The sequence below is a fragment of the Dama dama genome, chromosome 29 (genome assembly GCF_033118175.1).
Source record: "Dama dama isolate Ldn47 chromosome 29, ASM3311817v1, whole genome shotgun sequence".
NCBI classification, from domain to species: domain Eukaryota; kingdom Metazoa; phylum Chordata; class Mammalia; order Artiodactyla; family Cervidae; genus Dama; species Dama dama.
The window spans coordinates 40,997,726-41,004,577 of NC_083709.1; positions in this window are offsets into that span (position 1 = coordinate 40,997,726).

Below are 6,852 nucleotides of genomic sequence, written 5' to 3' on the forward strand. Positions count from 1 at the left end.
CTCTTGCATCCAACCTGGGCTGGTGATCTGTTTCACCCTTGATAGTATACTTGTTTCAATGCTATCCTCTCAGAACATCCCACCCTCGCCTTCTCCCACAGAGTCCAAAAGTCTATTCTGTACATCTGTGTCTCTTTTTCTGTTTTGCATATAGGATTATTGTTACCATCTTTTTAAATTCCATATATATGCATTAGTATTCTGTATTGGTGTTTATCTTTCTGGCTTACTTCACTCTGTATAATGGGCTCCAGTTTCATCCATCTCATTAGAACTGATTCAAATGAATTCTTTTTAATGGCTGAGTAATATTCCATTGTGTATATGTAACATAGCTTCCTTATCCATTCATCTACCGATGGACTTCTAGGTTGCTACCATGTCCTGGCTACTATAAACAGTGCTGTGATGAACATTGGGGTGCCTGTGTCTCTTTCAGATCTGTTTTCCTTGGTGTGTATGCCCAGGAGTGGGATTGCTGGGTCATGTGGCAGTTCTATTTCCAGTTTTTTATATTTTAAATATATACATATATAAACATGGACACTGAAGACTGGTATTGAATAAATGGGCTTTCCTAATGGCTCAGCAGGTAAAGAATCTGCCTGCCATGCAGATCTGCAGGAGACATGGGTTGTATCCCTGCATCAGGAAGATCCCCTGGAGGAGGAAATGGCAACCCACCCCAGTATTCTTGCCTGAAAAATCCCTACCTTTATAATATGAAAAATGTGGAGGTTGAAAATAGATGAGAATAGAATTAAATAAATACAAAAATAAATCTAATGTAGCAATTTTAATGTTAAGCAAAATGGAATAAAATATTGTAAGTATAAGTAACCATAAAAATAGGAATATTGTTATATATAGCAATATATAAGGACTTTTTCTACTTTCTACAGTCATGATTGGAAAGCTAGAGAAGAAATTTTAATTTTTTAAAACTAAAAAAATTATCTTAAAATGGTCAAATCCACTGTAGCTGAACAAGAATGTAACCAAGTTATTTGACTAAATTAAATTACAAATTATACTTTTAACTCTTGGCTTGTTGAGGACTGAAAAATAATTATTCATCTAATCTTACTATCACCATTAATGAGATTATGCTTGCATTAGATACTAAATTTTGACTTTATGCTGCAGAAGCAAGATGCTGAAAAAGTAATACAAAATACATTTTTTAAAGTGGGGAAAAACTATTACATTCAATAAAGAAACAAGGGAAAAATACATACAGTTAGATTTTAGGGGAGTTTCTTTGGAAAAACTCTGAAAAAGGAAATGCTAAAGAGAACTACTCTATCAGAGACTAAGAACAGATAATTTTTTTGAGAAGGAGAAAGTCTCCTACAAATATAGTCATAAGTTTTTATTTATGAAGAATAAAAACTTTTTGGCTTTGCTACTCCAAAATCAATAAAAATTCTTTTCAGATAATTTCATATGTCACAGAGAGTGACAGATGTAAATTTACTAGTGTTTAAAATTGTGACATTAGCAAAGTCTGATTATTCATTTTATCAAGCTTTGGTCATAAATACCTTGCATCTTAAATATGTACATTTTATATATTTTTATATATGTGTGTGTGTTTACTAGATAAAGATGAGTATTTGACACAATAAAATTATCATCTAGTCTGATTAATGAAAGCTGGACATTATGAGATGTTTTTCATATTTGATAGCTTATGTACGATATGGGCTTCCCTGGTAGCTCAGCTGATAAAGAATCTGCCTGCAATGCAGGAGGCCCCGGTTCAATTCCTGGTCAGGAAGATCCCCTGGAGAAGGGTTAGGCTACCCACTCCAGTATTCTTGGGCTTCCCTGGTGGCTCAGTCTGTAAAGAAACTACCTGCAATGCGGGAGATTCTGGTTTGATCCCTGGGTGGGGAAGATCGCGTGGATAAGGGAATGGCAACCCCCTCTAGTATTCTTGCATGGAGAATCCCCATGGACAGAGGAGCCTGACTGGCAGACTACAGTCTGTGGTGTTGCAAAGAGTTCAACACAAGTGAATGATTAAGCACAGCACACGTACCATATACCTAAATACCTAATATATTTATGTATATAATTTTTCCAAAGGACATTTTAAATTATTTAAAACACAATTATTTCTGTTTCAAATTTGACTTTAGCATTTTATTTCATAAATGCAATGATATTTATAACAAATAAACACAGACACAGATATTCCTTTATCTGTGCCAAGGCTCTTCTGTGCATACTTTGGTTTCATTCATAATTATTTTAACAGGATTTCAGTTGTGTATATATGTTGAATTTTAGTCAATGAAGAGTATTACAGTTGCATCTTTAGCTGGGGCAAGTGCCTAGAAAAATGCCTGAATATAAAATATAAAGTATTAAAAGTATATATGTGTTATCTAGTGATAAAAAGATATTTACCAAAAGAAGTGTTTAAGAGTTAACCTTTGGGATATAGGTGTATACGGAAGGGAAGCAAGAGCAATGGTAAAACTTAATGTCTCTATACTTTTGGCACAGTAAAAGTTAATTTGAAGTAACATGAGGAAACAAATATATATCAATTATAAGATGTATGTTACATCTTTGTTGATTTGTGATAGTCAAACATTATGATTATAATAAATAAATAGTGATAAACAAAGCCATAACTTGTGAAGAGCTCATCTTCTATTACCTCAACTTACCTTCATGAATATTCTAAATAGTTTCATTTTGTCACAAGTTTGTACTTTTTCCTTTTCTTATGGGCAAGATAGTTAACAATGCTGTGTTACAGATCTGAAATTTGCTAAGAAAGTAGATCTTAAATATTTTTTAGCAAACAAATGCCTTAGTGTGGTAATAATTTTGCAACATGTAGGTCTATCAAGTTATCAAGCTGTATACATTAGGCTTACACAAATTTGTATGTCAATTATATCTCAATAAAGCTTGAGAAAGAAAAATAAAGATCAGTACACTGGGAAAAAATGCCAGCATTTTTTCTTGTATGTACACTGATGCTGATCGGATCCTGGGAGACTTGATTCTGTTAGTCAAAATAAAGAAATATGATGAATTTTGATAAAGAATCCAAAGAGTTAACCTTTGGGATATAGGTGTATATGGAAGGGAAACAAGAGCAATGGTAAAACTTAATGTCTTATCAAAATAAAGAAATTTGATGAGAAAATTGATGAATTACACAGTTGATCTTTGAACAACACATTTAAATCACATGGATCCACTTCTAAGCAGATTTTCCCCCCACTACTGAATACTATATTACTGCACATTCTTTGGTTGCTTGAGTTTAGGATGCAGAACTTCAATTAAAGAAGAACTGTATAGTGAAAGGGCCAATAATAAAGTATACACAAATTTTCAACTTCATGGAGTTTCAGGGCCCATAACTCCCATGTTGTTCAAGGGATAACTGTATTTTTAATAGAAGTCAGTCAAGATAGCAGACAATCACTATATGATATAGATAATCTGTCCCATATGTGAGGTCTACGCTTCCAGGAAAGAAAATCTGTGCAATGTACCTATAGATCCTGCAGAACCAGTCTGATGTTCTGTTTCTCCCGTTTTTCTTCTGACAACTTTTCCTTTTGTTTCAGTGATTATGATCAATTTAGGATGATTTAGAAGTTCCCCTTCTTATAAGATAGTGCTGCATCTCTTTTTTAGGTTAACACTCAGAAAGCAAAAATTTCAAACTTTTAAAAAAAATTTTTAATATCGGAGTTTAGGGCTTCCCTAGTGGCTCACTGGTAAAGAATCCAGCTGCCAGTGCGGGAAACATGGGTTCAATCCCTGGTCCAGGAGGATCCCACAGGCCATGGAGCAGCTAAGCCCATGAACCACAACTACTGAGACTGTGCTCTAAAGCCCAGAACCTCAACTACTGAGCCCATATGCTGCAGCTACTGGAGCCTGCTGAGCTCTGGAGCCCGATGTCTGCAACAAAAGAAATACTGCAACAAGAAACCCTGCCCACTGGAACGAACAGTAGCCCCGACTCTCTGCAACTACAGAAAAGCACACACAGCAACAAAGACCTGGTATAGCCAAAATAAACATAAATAAATAAAATTTTAAAACACGGGAGTTTCCTTACTGAGCCTTATAGAATCATCAATAAGTTATTGTCACTTATTTTTCTCAGTTAGCTATCACTCTGGATTCAGTTTTCATCACTTAAACACAAATCTCACTATTTTTCAATTTAAAGATACAGTATTTTTTAATAAAATTCTCATGCCTAGCTTTATTTCAGTAGTTTTATTCTTTGTTATTTTTATCATGCCTATGCATCTTTATTGTGTGAATACTTCTTAATGGCATTTTAAGTAATTTCCAACAAAATTCAGGACATTATTGTCAGCTCAGGCCCCTCTCGTTCAGTGAAAAATACACTTACTAATTTTGGGGGGAAAGAAAACACAAATAGTTATACCACAGCTTGATGTAGCACCTGTTCTTAATTAACTCCAATAGACATGATATATTCATTTCCTCCCTCTTTCTCTCATATTTCATCTTTCCTGTAATTTAAAAATTAAAAAATATCTTGGAATCACATGACTATGTGTGGGCTATTTTTTCAATTTTCTCATCTTAAGTTATTAATATTTTAGTCTGATGAAGTCTGTTGTGTCCAACATTTTTAACAATAAAATTTGTCAGGTCTAAAGAAACCTGTGACTAACTTTCATGTCAATGACACACAATTACGAATATTTTGAATGAGAAACAGTTTACATGATTTTTTTTTTTTTCTGGGATTGTAATGGTGGGCTTCCCAGGTAGCTCAGCTGATAAAGAACCTGCCTGCAATGCAGGAGATCCAGGTTCAATTCTTGGGTCGGGAAGCTCCCTTGGAGAAGGGATAGGCTACCCACTCCAGTATTCTTGGGCTTCCCTGATGGCTCAGATGGTAACGAATCTGCCTGCAATGCTGGAGACCTGGGTTTGATTTCAGGGTTGGGAAGATTCCCTGGAGGAACACATGGCAGCCCACTCCCGTATTTTAGCCTGGAGAACCTCCATGGGCAGAGGAGCCTGGTGGGCTACAGTCCATGAGGTCACAAAGAGTGAGACATGACTGAGTAATTAAACATACATACACATACACACACACACACACACACACAACAGTGACTTGAATTGTATTCTTTAGACCATTTGAACTGTGACATAAAAGGGAAATATCACTTCAGGAATTTAAAATAACACAAAATATCTGGAGATATATTTGAAGGCATATTTGACATTTCTTGTATGCATCCTATTTAAAGGCAGTCAAAATAAAGTAGAGACATAGTGTGTATTAAGACAAATAGTGAGTATCAGATGTGTATAAAATTCCAGTAGAAATGCCAAGAAACTTATAAGCGTGGAGGAGGAAAGAAGATAAAATTCAAACTTACGTGTAGTTTTTCAATTAAATTATTAAAATTGTCTATTTAAGCCATCAATATCAACTTTGCATTGAAAATCACATGCAAGCACGTGTCATACCCTTCATATTATCTAATTACAAATAACTGCAATAAATATATATTTAGATTAAATCTGAAAGTGAAAGTGAAGTCGCTCAGTCGTGTCCGACTCTTTGCGACCCTATGGACACCAGGCTCCTCTGTCCATGGGATTTTCTAGGTAAGAGTACTGGGGTGGGTTGTCATTTCCCCCTCCAGGGAATCTTCCTGACCCAGGGATCAAACCCAGGTCTCCTGCATTGTAGAGAGACGCTTTACTGTCTGAGCCACCAGGGAAGTCCCAGATTAAATCTAATTAGATAAAATTACATAAAATGTTAGATAAAATCTAATTACAACTAAAATAAATATATATTTGAATATTATCTCAAGATTAAAGCAAATTTTATGAATCATCTTCCTAGACTTTCATAGAGTTCATCCAACTATACATGTCAGGTGTTCTGAAAAGTCACCTCTGGACCACTCAATTTTTGCTATAAAGTACATATAATCAATTGGGAAATTATTATCAACTTTATGAATTCATTTAAAAACAAATCTCAAATGAAGAGGCATTGCTTAAAGCTCAGTTGAATAAGACAGATAAAGCCTTTTACTTTTTCTAAATCCTGACCATAAATCTTGCCTTTGAATTACCAAATTTGCCACACATGGGCTCTGGAATATTGTGATTAACAAAGATAAGAAAATTATTTCTACTCTAGGAGCTGAGAAGAAGATATCGAAAACAGTATATTTGAGTGAAGGAGGTAGAAAAAAATGATGTCCTGGATCCTTCTTTCAAACAAATTAGTAAAAGGTGACCACATTTTACTAAAGATCAATCAGGTTACACACTCTTCTCCTTTGGGGAGAAGAGTTAAGAAAACAATCAATGGAAATTTCTTGAGGTTTAAGCTTTGAATATGGCGGGGGGAGCGGGGAGGGAAATCAGTGATCTTTCCAACTCTGAACAACATTCTTTTAGTATTTCTGTCCAAATAGCCTATCTGTATAAAAATTTGCTGATTTTAGAAGAGGAAAGCATTTGTTCAGAGTTCCCATTTCAAGTCTTCTGGTGCTATTCTAGCAATCTCCACTGGTTTTTAAAAGTACAATCACTTTTAATATGGTAAGATGGGAAACTTAAACATCCAAAGAAAAGGCTTTTTACTAAGATTTTGAGTGTTTAAATTTCTACAAAATTTGCCTTTTCTTATGTGTATGTGTGTAAGAGGCTCATTTCAATATACACTTATTTCCCAGAAATCCTTAAATTCTGTTTTGAATACTAATACATTACAGGTGAAATAGGAAGGGAAATAAAATGTATGATCATGGTCCTCTAATACTTTGAAATTATTTCCTACCTCTCAGATTATATTCA